This window comes from Felis catus, chromosome B1, assembly GCF_018350175.1.
Source record: "Felis catus isolate Fca126 chromosome B1, F.catus_Fca126_mat1.0, whole genome shotgun sequence".
NCBI classification, from domain to species: Eukaryota; Metazoa; Chordata; class Mammalia; order Carnivora; family Felidae; genus Felis; species Felis catus.
The window spans coordinates 58,507,701-58,527,725 of record NC_058371.1 but is presented as its reverse complement, the minus strand read 5'-3'; the positions used below and the strand labels follow the sequence as shown (position 1 = coordinate 58,527,725).

At 40.1% G+C, this 20,025-nt stretch overlaps 1 long non-coding RNA gene across 1 annotated transcript in view; it reads left to right on the top strand.

The window, feature by feature from the left end:
- LOC111560135 overlaps positions 1–20,025 on the top strand; it is a 297,662-nt gene that overhangs the window by 68,899 nt on the left and 208,738 nt on the right. The window contains exons 3-4 of the long non-coding RNA XR_006596594.1: positions 1,954–2,033; positions 16,617–16,734. This is a non-coding gene — a long non-coding RNA (uncharacterized LOC111560135). The remainder of the gene's footprint in view (positions 1–1,953; positions 2,034–16,616; positions 16,735–20,025) is intronic.

The following is a 20,025-nucleotide window of genomic DNA, read 5'->3' as shown; positions in this document are numbered from 1 at the left end:
ATGAGTTTGAGCCCCAGGTGGGGCTCTGTGCTAACAGCTCAGAGCCTGGAACCTGCTTTGGATTCTGTGTCTCCCTTGCTTTCTGCCCCTCCCCCACTCAAGCTCCGTCTGTCTGTCTCTCTCTCAAAAATAAACATTAAAAAAATAAAAAAAAAACCACATTTAAATAATAAAAAAAGAATTGGAGGTCCTATAATCCCACTAGTCATGAAAGATGTAAAGAAATGTTTTTGCAGCCTGCAGACTTAAACCTTCTTTTTAGAATAATTCTAAGGAGCAGAGAGTTAAACCTTTAGGTTTCATAGAAAGTATTCAGCAATTCTGGGCAATGCAAAAGAAGTATAGAGGAAGAAATGGTCCTTGTTCTCAGGTACAATATTAATAGGTTCTTATCTGGAATATATTTTTTGCTATTAGGAGATCTGTGTTCTGAAAACAGATCAAATGATGCTGGCAAGAATAATTTAGTAGATGAAAATAAGGGAAAGAGCAAGAAGTATTGATCAAAGAGAAAGTGTTACAAATAAAAGGCTTTTTCCCTGAATGATAATAATAAAAAAAGATGGCATTTGACTGAGTAACTAACTGATAATCTGGACTACTAGCAAACCTCTGATTTTTTCCAGTGCATTAGATACTTAAATTGATCGCGGGAAAACATTGTTGTTATTTGCACATTTATGATAACTGTTCTTTATTACATGCTCAAAAATACTTTAGACATTGCAGCTATTACAGAAAATTTATTATATCTCTTTGATTAAAGGCAAGAACAGGCATATTTTATTTTTTGAGACATTACAAAGAGCAGCAGAAGTAATATAAATATACTGCAGTGAATCAGAAGAATGGAAGTAAGTATAGAATTAGGGAATCTACTTTGTGTCCCTAACATTAATTAGGACTGACTGCATCCATACTGTCTCAGATTGAAGAGCACCAGTATTATGTTTAAAGACTTTAAAGGGAAAAGACTGCCCTGTTTCCACAGTGTTTTCAGTTTAAATAAAATTGAGGGAATTATATGAACCAGTTAGAGCTCACATGGCTAAAGTATGAGGTGTCCTCAGGCTTTATCATGGTACCTCCCTGTCTTTGTCCAGTTGGGCTGCTGTAACATTTTCATACACTGGGTGGCTTATAAACAATAGAAATTAATTTCTCACAATTCTGGAAGCTGGGAAGTTCAAGATCAAAGTGCCAGTAGATTCAGTGTCTGGTGAGAGCTCACTGTATTCTAACATGGTAGAAAGAGGTGGAAAGCTCTCTGGGGCCTCTTCTACAACAGCACTAATCTCATTCATGAGGGCTCTGCTTCATGACTCAGTCACCTCCTGAAGGTTCTACTTCCAAATACCATTATACTGGGAATTAGGTTTTAACATATGAAATTTGGGGGGACTCAAACATTCAGTTTGCGGCAGTCCCGTAATGAAGAAGGATGTGTGTGACTCTGCATGTGTGCGTGTATGTGTGTGTCTGAGAGTATGCGTGTGTGTTTAACTGAGACCAATGCTCCTGTACAGGAACATGAGTAACTGAGAGCTGACTATATTATGATTACTAGCATTACATCATTACATTATGATTACCATTAACAAAGGCTGAAATCATAACAAGGACTTGGAATTCTCTAAAGTGACTAAATTAAAATTGCCCATATGGGTGAGGATGCATAAATATCTTTTATAGGCAGAATAGTTGGCTGTCTCTATGGGTTTGATACCATTCGGTGCAGTTAACGTGTGGTATCGCATGCAGATCTTACAAGAGCCCTAATGAAGTTGCTATCACCTGCCTATTGCAAATTAAAAAAAAAGAAAACTGAGGGAAGGGTAAGTTAAATCCCTGGCCTGAAACTCACTATTTGTTAGAGTCAAGCCAGGTTTGAACCAGGATGGACTTGCCTTAGAGTTTTAAGGTTTTGAAACACTATTATTCTCTACCTCCTAGGAACTTTTTGATGAATTACACCAAAGAACATTTGTATAACAATGGTCTGTAGAGCACTGGAAAGGCGTCATGATAATTTGGTAAGTGTCCTAGGATCCAGCAATAACTCTTGAAGGCTAGCTAGGGGGGTACTTCACTGATTTTGAGCACATTCCTAGAACTGACAGCACATGAGGAAGACATCAGCCATGAGGAAGCCTATAGAGTTTGAGGAGAGGCATAGAGCCACTTTCAGTGTCTTTATTGGTAACGAGATACAATATGTTTTTTTTTTATTTTTTTTAACATTTATTTATTTTTGAGACAGAGAGAGAGAGAGCATGAACAGGGGAGGGTCAGAGAAAGAGGGAGACACAGAATCTGAAACAGGCTCCTGGCTCTGCACAGAGCCTGATGCGGGGCTGGAACCCACAGACTGTGAGATCATGACCTGAGCCGAAGTCGGACGCTTAACCGACTGAGACACCCAGGCGCTCCAACAATATGTTTTAATAATCACGAGCACGGTAGGGGAACAAGACTTCACCAAAACAACTGTTTATATTTTTTTCTTAGTTTAGAAAATGTATTTTATAACATGAAAGATTTAGTTGACTTTGCTAATTTAGCTGTAAATTTTCTCCTTTTTAATTTTATTTTTAATTTTTAAAAATTTACATCCAAATTAGTTAGCATATAGTGCAACAATGATTTCAGGAGTAGATTCCTTAGTGTCCCTTACCCATTTAGCCCATCCCCCCCTCCCACAGCCCCTCCCATAACCCTCAAAACGTTTGTTCTCCATATTTATGAGTCTCTTCTGTTTTGTCCTCCTTCCTGTTTTTATATTATTTTTGTTTCCCTCCCCTTAGGTTCATCTGTTTTGTCTCTTAAAGTCCTCATATGAGTGAAGTCAGATGATTTTTGTCTTTCTCTAACTTCACTTAGCATAATACCCTCTAGTTCCATCCACATAGTTGCAAATGCAAGATTTCATTCTTTTTGATTGCCAATAATACTCCATTGTATATATATACACCACATCTTCTTTATCCATTCATCCATCGATGGACATTTGGGCTCTTTCCATACTTGGCTATTGATGATAGTACTGCTATAAACATGGGGGTTCATGTGTCCCTTTGAAACAGCACACCTGTATCCCGTGGATAAATGCCTAGTAGTGCAATTGCTGGGTCGTAGGGTAGTTCTATTTTTAGTTTTTTGAGTCACCTCCATACTGTTTTCCAGAGTGGCTGCACCAGCTTGCATTCCCATAGCTGTAAATTTTCAATATGATCACTATGTCATTTATGTTGTATCTCGACTAAGGAAGGTGTTTTTCTAGTTTTTAGTTTTGTAAAAAAAACATATTTCATTCATCATTTTAGATACTTTGGTATTTTTTCTCCTCTTTTCTGTTCTTTAACCTTTTTGAGATTGGTCTTAAAGAAAGGTAATTTATGTCTTAAAATTATCATTTGAATAATCAGTATCTCAGTTGTGAAGTAATAGCCAAGCTGGAGTTCTCCATTTACCTAGCCACCAGGTTTCCACAGGTGTAGTTGAGCCCTACAACTCCATCCCCACTACCCACACCATCCTGGAGCACTCTGATTGTGCCTTCACAGTAGACATTGAGGACATCTATGACATCTGTTGTAGAAATATTGACCACTCAACCTATACTAACCTGAATAGGTTGATAGGTCAAATTGTGCCCTCTATCACTGCTTCCCTCAGATTTGATGGAGCCCTGAATGTTGATCTGACAGGATTTCAGATCAATCTGGTACCCTATCCTCACATCCAGTTTCCTCTGGCCACATATGCCCTACTATCTCTGCTGAGAAAGCCTACCATGAACAATTTTCTGTAATAGAGATCATCAATGCATTCTTTGAGCCAGCCAACCGGATGGTGAAGTATGACCCTCACCATGGTAAATACTTGGTTTGCTCACTGTTGTACTGTGGTGATGTGGTTCCTAAATATGTCAATGCTAGCATTGCCACCATCAAGACCAAGTGTACCCTCCAGTTTGTGGACTGGTGCCCCACTGGCTTCAGTGTTGGCATTAATTACCAGCCTCCCACTGTGGTACCTGGTGGAGACCTTGCCACAGTACAGTGAGCTGTGTGCATTGCTGAGCAACACCACAGCCATTTCTGAGGTCTGGGCTCTCATGGACCACAAGTTTGACATGATATATGCCAAGCGTGCCTTCGTTCACTGGTATGTGGGTGAGGGCATGGAGGAAGGAGAGTTTTCTGAGGCCTGTGAGGACATGGCTGCCCTTGCAAAGGATTATGAGGACGTTGGTGTGGATTCTGTTGAAGGAGAGGGCAAGGAAGAAGGAGAGGAATACTAAAGTTAAAAAAAGGACAAAGGTGTTACTTTTACAGAGAAGCTTATTCTGTTTTAAACATTGAAAAGTTGTGATCTGACCAGTTAATTTGTATGTAGCAATGTATATTCTCACATACAATTACTGACCTGTACTTTAAGCACAGTGCTTTGTTATAGACCCAAGCTGTCCATTTCTCTGATGAGTTTGAATACAGTATTCCCTGTCATAAATGAGAAAAAAAAAAGAGAGAGATGCCCCTTTTGTAAGCTGTCTTCTGGGTCTGACATCTAAAGCACTTTGCAAAAATAACAAATATCTTACCATTTATGGTCCCTGAAAATGGTTTTCAGTTAGTTAACAATATATTCTGGCTAATATTTACTCCATGTTTTAAGTATGGTATAATATTTCTAACTGTAACAATACTAATAGAGTATTAGCTAATATTTTATTGATAGTTTATATTTCTGTTCAAGGAATCTTACCTTTTCTGATGTTTCCTTCTATGTGGAGGAAACTCCACTCATTATAAAACTTCTGGCTCTTTCCATCCTCTCATTAGTGTCTCCCCAGGGAAGAAGAATGATTTAATCTGTTTGGTGAGTTTAGAAGGAGAAATTGGGCACATGTAACTCAGCTTCTTCCTCTCCCCCTTCCTCAGGGGAGAAAGCTGACTGCTGGGAGCCAACATTCTCCTCAGCTTTTCCATGCCATCAGGACAGGCTTGAGGTGATGTAGTTTTGTCTGTGATTGGACTGCTGTGTGTCTCACTCTAGGATTTGGTATTAGGAAGTCTGTCTGCCTGCAGATGTAATCTTTGTCCATCAACCTAGGCTCTGTCAGTAAAACATGGAATATTTTGACAAAAGCTGACTCTTTGCCTTATTTCTCAATTGGTTCAGAACTCAGGGTGATAGAGAGGTCCCAGTTGTCAGACCACCTCACAGCCCCAAACATCTCTGTGTCAGTGGGCCAAGTCTTAGGACATTAACAAGAAGTGCAGTTTGTGAGAACAAACTATATGTGAGGATTGAGGTTTCTAGCTTGGTGTGTGCCTTTAGCCTTGGTGACTCTGTAGGTGCTGAACATGTTTGATTTTCACCATGGTGAGTCGCTGAAACTTGACGCAGCTTTGTCCCCCGTCAAGAGGCCACTTATACAGGTGATCATGTTTCTGTAGAGGTAGGGGTGTAGGCGCCAGGGTTTACGCTGAGGCATGGGCCTTTGGCAAATGTGTGAAGATCTTCGAAGACAGACTGCTGAGGGTGCAGGTTTTATTTTAAGCAAGCAAGGCTGAGGCAAACATTTGATTACAGTGAAGAGTCTTTCCCCTGGGCCTTTAGCTGTTAGGGAGCAGGATGATATTTACCATTTGAAAAATGCAATGCAGCTGACATTTGCATGAGCCAAAGAACAATAGTGAGGGTCTACCTTGGCGCTAATGTGCCAGATCTCAGTAGGCAGTGTGTATCAGCCGCCCTAATTTCTGTTCTTGTGTTGTTTTGACTAACTTCACAGCCAAGGAAGGGAATGACTGATCTTGAATTCATGTGGTTTTTTCACAGCAAAGGAAGCCAGCCATAAAAGACTATAGACTGGTTCTACTGGTATGATGTTCAAAAGCCAGACATAACTGATTTATAATGACAGATACCAGAATACCTGGTTTCTTTAGGGGGCTATCAACTGAATGGGAGCTCAGAGGAGCCTTCTGGGTTGTTGGAAATGTTCAATACCTTGATCTAGATATTGGCTACTCAGTTATATATATATATAGATAAAAATTGATTGAAGTGTGTACTTAAGGGGCGCCTGTGTGGCTCCATCAGTTAAGCATCTGACTTTGGCTCAGGTCATGATCTCATGGTTCATGAGTTTGAGCCTTGTATTGGGCTCTGCACTGACAGTGCGGAGCCTGCCTGGGATTCTGTCTCTCTCCCTCTCTCTCTCTGTCCCTCCCCAACGTGCACTTGCACGTACACTTACTCTCTCTCTCTCTCTCTCTCTCTCTCTCTCAAAATAAACTTAAAAAAAGGTGTACTTAAAAGTTGTGTACTTTATTATTTTTCTATTTCAAAAGAAAGAATTTATCTGGATATAGATGCGCACGGAGGACTTCTCAGTGAAAACTTATCAGCATGTCCCCAGTCTAAACTATGTGCCTCTTTTGGTCCCTTAGGTTCCATAGACTATACAGCCTATTGGGGGAAAGATCTTATCAGATTCTATAATTTCTTACCATTTCCAAGTTTACTTTTAAATTTAAATTTATTTATATTTGATGCCTTCTTGGTTCCTTTTGGCTATTCTGGAGACTCAGCTGGTGTAAGTGGTGTAAGAGACTCATCAGGTGTAGGGTGCTGACCCTAACATATCCATGAGTGTTTCCCCATGAGTAGGTCATGTGTAGGGTGTAGGGTGCTGACCCTAATATGTTACTGTTTTCCACATGACTAGGTCAATCCAAGGTTGGTGTTTTAAGTGTCCCATCTTCTAGTAGGTTGAGTCCTCTGTCCCTAGGTCTGCACCAAACAAAATATATACGCTATATTGCAAATTCCTGCATATATCAACACTCATCTAAACCAGAGGCTGGCAAACTTCTTTATAGCACCAGATAGTCAATATTTTATGCTTTGTGGGCCATATGGTCTTAACTTTTCATGAAAGCAGCCATAGACAACACATAAATAGATGAATGTGGCTGTGTTCCAATAAAACTGTATTTCCAAAATCAGGTGATGGGCTAGATTTGGCCCATGGGCCAGATTAGGTGGACTAATACCTGGTCTAAACCATGAAATCATCCTGAAAAATTGACAGGGAAGAAATTATTTCGTATTTTTTGTTTTGTTTTTGCAAATAAGGAGACTGAGGCTTGGCAGACTGTATGAGCTTCCTGGTTTATTCATAGACTAGTGAGTGATTTCCAATGAGAGCTCAGATGAAGAATTATATTTGTGGCACTGACATGGGCTGTGTTTAAAGCCCTGTAGGGTGAGGGGCATGTCAGATAGTGCTTAACATTCAGTTATTAATATTCAATAACTATTTTATTATTTGAACAATTTTGTGTGAATTTGGGCCTTGAAATGGCTTCCTCATTAGGCTTCTTCATGAGGTTATAATCAGGCAATAGGCAGTGTGTTGATAAATAGCAAATGAGAAATCAAAACTAAGATTCTGGTCTTTTCCAAGCTAGCTGTGTAACTCTAAGCCACTTAACCACTCTGGATGAAGCTTCATGTAGGACTCATTCCTAGGTATCTAAATTTTAAAAGAGGTCACCCAAAGAAGGCAGCATTCTAACTTCAGTGGAGCCAAATGATACACAGATGAAGGAGGTGATTCAGGAAAGCATCTCAGATCAAACCATATCACTATCTTTACCTTGTTAATTAAGAGGTCCATGTGATGTAAAAGTCCCTGTCAATTACATCCCATCCTTCTGAAGCCAATAACAGGGCAGAGAGTTTTTTTCAGATCAAGAAATAAGATTAGAGGAGACTGGGTGGCTCAGTTGGTTGAATGTCAGGCTCTTGATTTTGGTTCAGGTCGTGATCTCATGGTTCATGGGATCAAGCCCTGAGCTGGGTTTTGCACTGACAATGTGGAGCCTGCCTGGGATTCTTTCTCTCTCTCTCTCCTTCTCTCTCTGCCCCTCATCCACTTGTGCTCACATACTCTCTCAAAATAAATAAATGAAATTCAAAATAAAAGAAGTAAGATTTGTCATTGTTAAATATTCTCCTCATCAAAGGATGTAAATATACATTTCCTTCTCCTTAGTGCTTCTGAGCTCGGCCCAAGAATTAATAGACACTCATTTGTTCCATAGTTATGTAAAGGAACTGACAGGAAATTGTTTGAACTGTTGCTTTATTGCCTTTGCTTAGATTTTATCCATTAAACCAGAATTCACAAAAAATGTATGCTATACCATGGTGACCCCAGGGACTGCATGTGAACTGTTCATGGTTATTACTTTGTTCTTGGGATGCCTCTTAACTTTCAGAGGATGTTAAATGTAGCAAAGATACTTAGGAAAAAGGAAGGAGAAAATTATGTTTTTGTTGTCTAAATTATCTGTTTCCTTGCTGCAAAAAATATTTCAAGGGGAAAATATTTGCTCTTACATTATTCTTCATTATAAAAGAAATGCAATGCCATGTTTTTTCAAAGAAGCTCAGCCAGTCTGAACATCACAGTGTCACTGGGGACCTCCATGGGGAAGTGAGATATAAGGAAAGAGAATGACAAAGGGGTGATGAAAATTCACTTCTTCCTTCATGAGTTCTTTTAGGGCCTTGTAACTCACTTAGGGTCAGCCTGCAAGACATAAATACTCTTCATTTGCCTACTCTAAGGGCATCTTGATGGAAACATATTCACTATTTTTGTTCTTCTCCAAACTATTCCCTATCTGAGGAATCTTGCTCATGTATTAATCTGATCATGTCCCTCAGTTACTTTAAAATCCTTCAAGTGTTCCTCATTGCCTAGAGGAAAAGGTATATACTCCTTAGCTTGGAACATAGTCCTTTCATGATCTGGCTCTCATCAATGTTTTAAATATTCTATTTCCACATGCATCTTGAACTGCAGCCATTCAAAATGGACTGTAGCTCAACCTGCCAAACTGTTTCCAGACTCAGTGCCTCTGCCCATGCTCTGACTTCTTAGAATACCATTTCTCTAAGTATCTCCCTAAATCCACAACCACTCTGGCTCAGATATCACTATTGGGAGAGCTTTTTGACTTTCATAGCCAGAGATAGGAATTTTCTCCCTATGTCTGCAAAAGGATAGATTTTCCTTGAGTGTCAAACCTCTCTCACGAGAGTTAGTGTCCTCTAGCAAGGTCTATTCACTTTTGTATACTTAGTGCCTTACATAGTGTAGAACTTTTTAAATTAAGTTTATTTATTTATTTTGAGAGAGAGAGGGAGAGAGAGAGAGAGAGCACAAGTCGGGTAGAGGCAGAGAGAGAAGGAAAGACAGAATTCCAAGCAGGCTCCGCACTGTCAGCACAGAGCTCAACTCAGGGCTCGAACTCATGAACCATGAGATCATGACCTGAGCTGAAATTAAGAGTCAGACGCTTAACCGACTGAGCCACCCAGGAACCCCCCTACATAATGTAGAATTTAATAAATGTGTGTTAGAAAGAATGAATGACTATTTTTTTTGGAGAAAATAATTTTAGATTTCTAACATCCTGCTTCATAGTGTTGATATTACAAATAGGGGTTTTATTTTTTTGTGTGATTTTTAGTTTCACTTTAAAAATTTATTTTATTTTATTATTTTTTTATTTAAAAAATTTTTTAAATGTTTTTACTTATTTTTGAAGGAGAAAGAGAGAGAGAGAGAGAGTCAGTGGGGGAGGAACAGAGAGAGAGGGAGACACAGAATCCAAAGCAGGCACCAGGCTCCGAGCTGTCAGCACAGAGCCCTATGCGGGGCTCGAACCCACAAACCGCGAGATCATGACCTGAGCCGGAAGTCAGATGCTCAACTGACTGAGTCACCCAGGCACCCCCCAAATTTATTTTTAATTAAGGCAAAATTGACATGTGTGTATACTTTTTTAGATGTCTAACATAATGAGTTGATATTTATATATATTGTGACATGATCACAATAAGTCTACTTAATATTTGTCACCTTACATAGTTACAAAAATTTTTTTCTTGTGATGACAACTTTTAAGATCTACTCTTTTAGCAACTTTCAAATATGCAGCGCAGTATTGTTAATTACAGTCACTATTCTGCCCATTACATCACATGACATTTATTTTACAACTGGAAGTTTTTTACCTTTGACTCCCTTCACCCATTTTTGTCCCCCACCCCCACTTCTGGCAACCACCAATCTGTTCTCTGTATACACATAGGAGTTTTTAGAGTATAGAGACTAGTCTCATTCATCTTTGTGTTTCTTTTTTTTTTTTTAATTTTTTTTTAACGTTTATTTATTTTTGAGACAGAGACAGAGCATGAACAGGGTAGGGGAGGGGCAGAGAGAGAGAGGGAGTCACAGAATCTGAAACAGGCTCCAGGCTCTGAGCAGTCAGCACAGAGCCCGACATGGGGCTCGAACTCACGGACCGCGAGATCATGACCTGAGCTGAAGTCGGACGCTTAACCCACCGAGCCACCCAGGCGCCCCCATCTTTGTGTTTCTTATACTAACCTAGTGTCTGGTGGTAACACTTAATAAATATTTGGTGGATGAATGGAAGAAAGAGTGGTTAAATGGATGATGTGGTAAAACGATCCAATGGATACCCAGGGCTCAACCTCCATTCATCACTGTATATGACAAAAGAAGTCCTGAAGCCTGTCTGCAATGCCAAAGTCTCAGAGCTCCTTTCTCTTTGGGTGAACGTCTAATGAGATGACAAAGGAGATCAGAGCTATTGCTTAAAAGCTGGCCTGGGGTTAACATAGTAAAACATGCACTTGTGAAGGTCTTAGTTCATTTATTTATTTAACAAATATTTATGGAACCATGAATTCTAATCTGAAGCTTATGAGGCCAGATGTATATCAGAATTCAGATTTTTTCAGATTTTAGAATAGTAATGTATCACGTAGCATGTAAAATGGGGTGTAGGGCAGCACCGTGTAATAAAGTCCATTAATATTTCTGCAGAAAAGTGTATTTACTTTCACAGTACATTGTAGGATAACTGAAAACTGTAAATAGGCTTATGCCAGCTCAGGTCAGGTTTTGACTTCAAATGAGTTTGGGTCAAATCCATTTTTGCTGCCAACTGTGTTATGAAACACGTTCCAATTTCAGAGCTTTTTGGGTTTTGGAATTGTGGATAAGGGATTGTAGAGCTGTAACAATGTTCCTTTGAAAAAAAATTTCCTTCAGAAGAAGAAATTTAGAGAAGTATCCAACAAATATATACTCCATCAGCGATTCCCTGTATGGTTTATTAAATAAAAGTCATCTCAAGAAATATTATTAACATCCAAAGAAACAATGAATTTAAGTGTGTTTTTTATTAAAAGATAAACCTTGATATCTCATGTGTTATTCTTAAGCAGTAGGAAAGTAGATTAGTGGGATAGAGGGTTTCTAATTCCAGAACAGCTGTTTCTTGCTGTATTTACTATGGGAAAATAAAATCATTGAAGGGCAGGGCCAGGGGGCAGCAGTCAAGGAACAAAAGGAAATAGCTGCAATTAGAGGTTGTGCTGTTCCAGGGTCTGGTAATTAAATTTTCACTGCACCTGTGAATGCTCCAGAATTATAACATTTTCCTGTCATTTAACACTGGACACTCATTTATCTATGCAGGGTCCATTCCTTCACAGCCTAAATAAATAAATAAGCAAGTAAGTAAGTAAGTAAGTAAATAGAAGTAAATACAAGGAACAACTATATTGTGTAAATGACAGAGAACAATATTTTCTCAAAAAATTTAAGCCTCATTGTCCCTCTCCAGGTAGTGTCTAGAATCTTACCACTAGGTGAAGCCCTCATTAAAAGCTGTTAAGAAAGGGACGCCTGGGTGGCTCAGTTGGTTAAAAGTTCAACTTTGCCTCAGGTCATGATCTTACGGTTTGTGAGTTTGAGCCCCTAGTCAGGCTCTCTGCCATCAGTGCAGAGCCTGCTTGGGATCCTGTGTCCTCGCCCCCTCTGCCCACCCCCCCACTCTCTGCCCCTCCCCCTCTCACACCCTCCCTCTCTCACAAAAATAAATAAACATTGAAAAAAAAATTTTTTTAAGCTGTTAAGAAAAATACCCAATATTTCCTTCAATTGTTTTGGTTCCTAAAACTCTTTAAACTGTTCATCTCTAGTCTCCAATTCTCTTGGCTTTTGTGGGGAAATGAAGACTCTGTGGCTGAGCTCCTTTTTCAAGGAGCTTCTTCAGACCTTACCAAGGCGTCCTGTTTCACAGAGAGGAGCTTGACGCACATGTAAATCGTGCGTCCTCACATGGATTGGGATTTTGTGACAGTTGAATGGTGCAGAGATCATTGGATCTCAGCAGTCTCTCCCTCCTGTTTCTTCTTGTCCTTGTTTCCTCTGTCCCTGCTCACTCCACCCTGCCTGGCCTGCCCTGGCCTGCTCACTCCATCCTGTCAGCCTCACGCTCTTTCTTCATTTAGCCTCTGCTTTGATCAATGACGGTTCATTAACTGAAATCGTCAGGGTTGACCTGGAGAATATCTTGAGTCGTTTACCAAAACAATATTTTTCTCCTTGCACCATCTTCATGGAATTGTCAGTCAGTCTCTGTTCTGAGTTTTCACATAAGACCAGACACAGCTGATTCTCCTTGTTTATGTTGATAGGAGGTTAACCATGACAAAGGGAAGAGAAGGAACTTTTCCCACCATACTTACACTTAGAAGGGGCAACAGGGAAGATAGATGCAACCATTTTTGTCTAAATATTCAGACAAATAAGAATGCACAGCATACAATCTGCCCCTCCCCCATCCCGCCTTGGGCTTCTATCTCTTCATTTGCAATGATGATACTGAGACTACTTTTAGGAGGAAAGAAAGGATCATCTGTGTTCAGGGCATGTATAGAAAGGGAATTTTTTAGAATTTAAGCATTGTCTCCAGTAAGAGATGAAGGGCTTTGCCCTCGTATATAGATTTCAGGGGTCGAAATAGGTGGAAGACTGACTTTCACAGAGTTGGGTGATCTTGATAGAACTAAAGACATTCATCTATGTGTGAGGCTGGCCCTCACAGAGAGCATATCTCTCTGGGCTCCCAGCAAGGGGCTCTCTGGGCTCCCAGTAGTAGAAAGTGTCAGTTGCACTGGAAACAAGTTTGTACTCAAACTCTTTCATAGAAGGTGTCACTTATTATTGAGCATTTGTTAAAAATTTGAGCACCACTCCCAGGTACCGAGCTAAGAAGTTCACATGGATTCTTTAATCTCATTCTCACGATGCTTCTATGAGAGGGAGACTGTTAATATCTCCCATTGGGCAGACGGGGCCCCTGCGGCCCAAAAGAGTTCAATAGCTCCTACAAGGTCACATGGCTGCTCAGTAGGGACCAGGCAGGCTGTCCACAGAGCCCCACACTCATCCCTGTCATGTGTGTGGTGCAGGAAAGCTCTGAATCATAACCTTTTGCCTGATCCTGTGCCAGTTGGAAGACAGAAGAGGGCAGAGGATAGTGGCAGCTGAAAGAGAAGATGACCTTGGTCTTTTGACACATTGAGCTGGAAAGGCAGTGTCTGTGTTCTTAGTCTGTGTAAACAACTGTCTGATAATAAAAATGCACAGATCAGTGAAAACAAACATTTTAAATAACCCTGCAGAGTGGAAAGAGAAGCAAAGCGAATGGATGACTCTTTAGGCTTTGTCAATCACTGTAGGCTGAGTTACTTGTTTTCTAGACAATACAGAAAACTGGTGCCAGGGTGGGGCCTGAAGTCTGCCACATAAACTTTGACCTCGTTTTCTTTCCACATCTTAACAAGTTTGACAATGTAAATAGTTGAACAAGAAAAACAGGATCCAGGTCCAGGTGGAGGGTAGGAAGCAGCAAGTGAAGGAAGTGGAGCAGAGATGAGAGTGCGGCCCTCCCAGGAAGGAGGTCTGGGGGCTCTTAACCTTCCTTGCGCGTACAGACAATTATGCTTTTTCTGTTTTATTTAAAGTGCTATAATACTAGAGGTTCAGTTGTCTCTTTCAGTTAAGATTGCTGCTCCTAAGCCCTTTAGGAATGGAAATTCTGCCCCAGACATGGGTTGAGAAAATTCTGGAGAGAATGAGGTCTAGCAGAAGCTGAGTGGAATGGGTTCTATGAAGGCAGCTGGTCAACCTGAATTGGAGACTTTTCTGCAGCCAGAGGGGAGGAAGGGATGGAAGAGGACTGGGAAGGAAATCAAGTTATTGTCCTGATTCTGCTAGAGAAAGAACAGCACAAGAAAACCAGTTCCTTGGTTCCCATTCTTTCCAAGTTTTATGTATTTCACAAATGCAGTCTATTTAGGATTTTCTTGTACGATTTATAATTTAAGACTGAAATCTCTTTTGAGTGGGAGTCAGTGTGTAGCTGATAGTCACTAATATGTTGCGTGTGTCCTGTCAGGAAGTCAGCGTCACTCTGTTGCAGTAAAGCAATACTGAGAAACATTTCGGTGGCTTATGGCTGCATTGAAAGTGGGTACACTTTGGCATCAACAGCCTGGGGCTTGAATCTTGGCTCTACAAGTTACTACTTTTTTGTGTCCAGTCACTTTCCAAATCTCTCAGAGGAAAATGATTTCCTCATTTGTAATTGAATTGAATTGAATTTAGTTTAATTTAATATTTAATTTAATTTTTTATTTAAAAATTTTTCCTGATTAAAGAAATTTTTTTTAAGTTCATTTTTTTATTTTGAGAGAGAGACACACACATATACTTCTGGGAAGGGGCAGAGAGAGAGGAAGAGAGAATCCCAAGCAGGCTCCATGCTGTCAGCATGGGGGGTAATGTGGGGCTGATCCCACAAACCGTGAGATCATGACCTCAGCTGAAACCAAGAGCTGGACGCTTAACCAACTGATCCACCCAGGTGCCCCATAATTTTTTCCTCATTTTAAATGGACATAAAACCCACCTTGAGTGATTGGGATGGAGATGAAATGAGGTGAATAAAAGTGCCAAGGTGCTCAAGCACTAGTAGGTATTAGTATCGGTGAGCAGATCTCTGACAAAAACAATATTTAGATCCAAATTGTAAGCTCCAACTTAAAGCTAGCAAAAGGAAACAAAGCATGAATATTCTAAAAATCATTTATGTTTGATGTAGAATGCATTGTATATCTTTCCTCAAGCTGATTTACCTTGCTCATTACCTGCCACTCTGGCTAGTATGGGACTAGCTTCTTTCTCAGCCACTGCTGATAGCTTGTTTGGTAGGGATGGTGGCCTGGAAAGTATTTTGAATAGTTTGGGAATAAATGTGTTCAGGGAATTCAGCTACAGTGAGAGTGAGCCCCAAATTGATTATCTATAAAGAAGAAATCTTTTGGAAGTTTTTTTTTTTTCTTCTTTAGATGTTCATTGCTTACTCTTAGTCTTTTTCTCACTTGTCTTGTGCTCTGTAATCTTGTCAGAACTAAAACAAGTTTTCTTCCCCTGACTGCTCACAAATTGCAATACAATTGTGTCTCTTTGATGTTATACAGCATGTTGTATCCTTTCCCATAGGCACCGGGAGATTCTGTTTTCTCAAATTTCACTTTATCTCTTCTATAATATCCAGGAGAAAAATGAAACCACAGCAAAGTGTTCTCATTGATCAAGAATCCTTTTAATGACTACCCTTTTGCTTCTTGGCAGTGTGATCTCTTGGCTCTGTGACCCTTAGGGTTTAGATCATCATTGTCCAAACCAAAGTAATACTCTGCAGTGCTTTAGAAATTGAAAGGTGCCTCATTTGTTTTGGTTCTACAAAATGCCCTTTCATATTAATAAGCAACAAACAAACACATAGAACCTGGAAGGTTGCCTTCAGCACCCATTGCTTGCTTCCTACCCTATAATCCTGGGGTTGTAAATTCTGTACAATACACTTGAGACACCCTATAAACCGCAGTGATTACGATAGAACACCTCTCCTCTATCACTGGATTGGTAAACAGCTACACCCCAAATAAATTAGTTTTAAGTCTGTGTAGCCCTTCAAGCTCATGTTGAATAAGTAATTCACACAAAAATGACAAGCAGTGGCTGTTACATCATCTTAGAATGCAAATAAGTGGCTTGTGTGAATGTGAATGGGAACAATTACTGCCGCCTTATGTGGTAACATACTTTATTTAAGCTGAAGGGAGCCAGGGAACTTGTGGTGCCACCTCCCTGTGACCAGATACTGATACCCTTTTTCAAGCATCATCCTCAAGAGAGACTTGTGGAGAAAAATGTAAGGCCTTTCATCGATCGAGTCTTTGAATTCTCTCTGTGATGAGGCCACTACCTTCTATTTTATAGTAGTTATTTATAAAGAAAAGTCTTGTTTTTAAAGTAGATCTAGAAAATGAGCATCCCGTTTAAAACTCAGATGCCCTATTTGTAAACTATCTTGTCTACACCAGAGTGTGGAGAGAATGGCTTTCCCCCCTTAGGCCTGCCAGGCAAAGCCTTGTTAATGGCTCATAGTTGGGCCTGGATCACACATAGATAGGATTTTGACCTGGAGTCAGACTCATCAGTTACTACGTGGTTTACAAAGAAGAAGTCATCTGCTGTAATGGATATGTCTTTAGCCCTTTACAGGAAAAATTAAATGCCTTAGTTCTTACAGAAGGTATATTATTTCTATTACATGTCATTTCATTCTCCTATGAAGTAGGTATCATCTCTGTTTTCACGGATGAAGAAATGGAGGCCAAAAGTCAATAACCTGTCCAGTTTCACACAGCTGATCAGTGGAAAGACTGGGGTTTGAATTCTGATCTGTTTGACAGGTAAGCCCAGGTTCTTTCCTCTGGGAAAGGTCGTTTGTGTGAAGTTCAGGGCGAATAGGAAATTAATAAATTATTGTCTCCATCATCAAAAAAACCTTACACTCTCGTTGGTGAAATAAGACGTACAAACAAGTTACAGAGAGAAGAGATTAAATAAGTTTAATTGCATGCAGAAATGTCAGTCAACCGCTTTAAACTATGTACTTCACTTGGCAGGCCATCCTGTCCTGCCATGCAGTATAGTTTGTCCTGTAGAGCAGAGAACTGGCAAACTACAGCCTGGGGCCAGATCTAGCCATGCTCATTTGTTTATGTACCATCCATGGCTGCTTTCTTGTTACACTGGAGGGGTGAGTCACTGCACCCAAGATCCTATGGCTCACAAAGTGGAAAATATTTACTATCTGGCCCTTTACAGAAAACATTTACCAATCTCTGGTGTAAAGTACAAAAATGCACAAATAGCAGTAATGAACACATAACAAATGAATAGAGCAGAATAAGCCATCTGCTAGAATGAATGTCTTCAGTTTACACCTTTACAGGAAGAATTAAATGCCTTAGTTTTTACAAAAGATATATTATTTACATTACATGTTATTAAAATTATAAATAAATAGATATTTTAAGACTGGCAAAAATATATGGGTTCTGGATTGGTTTACCGATTGATTGATTCATTCATTTATAGCTATGTCAAGTAGTAAGTTTTGTTGAAAAACTAAAACCGAAAATGAACAGGAGAAATGATAGCATGCCTCACTCAAAACATGTGTAATTTTGATGAAACTAGTAGCCAAGTGCAAAATGAAGCAGGATGTTAACCCTGATGACTGGAGTTCACATCTATTTATTTTACATATGGGGAAATATTTTACATATAGATTGCATTCTCTTGGCTCTATAAACAACATCCTTAATTACCTGAAGGCTTTGCATTCTTCAGCCTGGTGACTGTTTTTCAAATTTCATGTAATGATTAGTCAGAGTGGAAAAACAGGAAATAGGGCAACAGTGTGACACAGAGGAAGTGGCTCAGGGAGCCTGGAGTTCTAATATTGGCTATGCAACTCACTGGCTAAACCAGACATTTAATCTCTCTCTGCCCTTATTTCCTAAAACCTGCACATGGAGACACACAGCTTGTGTGTATGGGAGTAGGGCCTCCAAACGTTATTCCTACCAACCATCTGTCTGAAAACCTATTGTACCCCTCCCCATATCCTTGGGATCCTTAACAGCAGAATGAACCCAAGTGAGTTATTAATTTCAGTATCTGTTTAGAGACTGTTCTAAAAGCATTCCAGCTTCTTCCTGGCTGTAAAGGGAGGTATTTTAGGGGGTTGGTTGGGATGAACCAGGAAAGAGGGAGGCCATGGAGTGTTAAGAACTAAACTCTTCACTGTGTGAACATCTGTTGTTCCCTGTAAGCCTGGTTAGGGAAGAAATGGGAAGGGAACCTTCACTCTGATCTAGAGAACTTCTAAACTCTCCATTTCCAGAAGGGTCTGCTCCATTCAGGTGACCAATCAGGGCCTGGCTTGAGTATCCAAATCACTCAGTATGGCCTAATCCAACTTCTACCAGATATGACTGGTCAACCTGAGGCCCTTGGCCTTCACCTGTAAGCTGCCTGCTCCAATGAGTTTGGAAACTTAGTTCCTTGGAATCTGTGAATACCTAGCTCGAGAACTCCCTTCTTAAGTACCATGGTCACTGTTCTTTGTCTCTAGTGTTGAGCTGGGCTCTTAGATTTCCTTTTAGGGTTGTTTTCTAAACCCCCAACAGGGTTTCTGGTCCTGACTTTTTCTTAGCACTAGGGGAACTGGCCTCATTTGGCTAGTCCTTGTGAAGTCTGGTGGGCTTTCAGTTCTCTTTCAGGACAATTCTTCATATGAGAGAGAGAAAACCTAGTGTATTTTCCATAAGGGATTATTTGGGAGTTGTTAGTTTAATGTTTTTCAGTTCGTATATATCATAGACTTTATTAACTGCTTATATTATCTGTTGCTGAGGGAGGTATATAAAATTTCTATGAGACTGTAGATATGTCAATTTCTCTTTGTAATTCTGTCAACATTTTGCTTTGAAAAAATTGAAGGTACAATTTGGATGCACACAGGTTCGGGGTTGTTATATCTCCTTGGTGAAATTTTCCTTTTTATTAATCTTTTGTTTCCTACCATTTGTTTTGGCCCCAAAGTCTATGTTGCTTAACACTTGCCTGGTATATCTACTTTTTACCCCCCACTTAGTCGTGAGTCACTTTATTTTGCTGGTATAAAAAACATGGGCTTTGCCACAGCAAAATTTGGAGTTCTCTGCAATGACACTAAGTGTGGATTTTAATTTAATTTTAAATTTAATTTTAAATTTTTTTAACATTTATTTATTATTGAGAAACAGAGCACGGGAGGGGCAGAGAGAAGGGGAGACACAGAATCTGAGGCAGGCTCCAGGCTCTGAGCTGTCAGCACAGAGCCCAATGCAGGGCTCAAACCCACAGACCGTGAGATCATGACTCAAGCCGAAGTTGGACACCCAATCTACTGAGCTACCCAGGTGCCCCAACACTAAGTGTAGGTTTTAAAGATGATCAGGGAACTGATCAGAAGGCTGATCTTCCAGAGGTCAGAGTGAGAAAGCTGTGTCCTGGAGATGGCATTAAATGTGGCTTCAGCCAAGCTACCCAGGGTGGTGGCAAAATACCTTGGATTAGTAGCAGCCTGGTGGGCAAAGGAACAGAGACATTGTCATAATGGAAAGAAAGGATCAGATGCACAAGCACAGAGTTACAGTGCCTAGCCACCTTGCAAGGAGAGAATAGGATTTGCTGATTTGTTTCCCTAGTGGTCTTGTCTCAGGTAATGGATGCCTTGTCCAGATGATGACACCGTGTAAAGCAGTTGCTACCTCCTTGGAGCATTTGACATCTATATCAATGAGTCATTATGGTTCCCAGTAGCCAAGGATACCTTGGAATTGGGCTTACGTGTCACCCCTTTATGTCTCTGAAAGAGTGCTATCTTTAGTATCTCATTCTCCAGAAATGACCCCAGAAGGAAGTCAAGGAAGGAAAAGAAAGAGATCTGCTCCAAGAACTTCATCATGTCCTCAACCAGATGGCCCGGTTTGTTGTCCAAGACCAGTTTCTGTCCCTATCCTTTTCCTCTCTGCCCATCCTAACACCAGTATCATCTGCAGTCTTTAGCCTTTAGTCATTTCTCAGAGAAGCCATAGTGTACCTTTTCTATTCATTTATTTCCACTTTTCTGTATTCATATGTTTCCA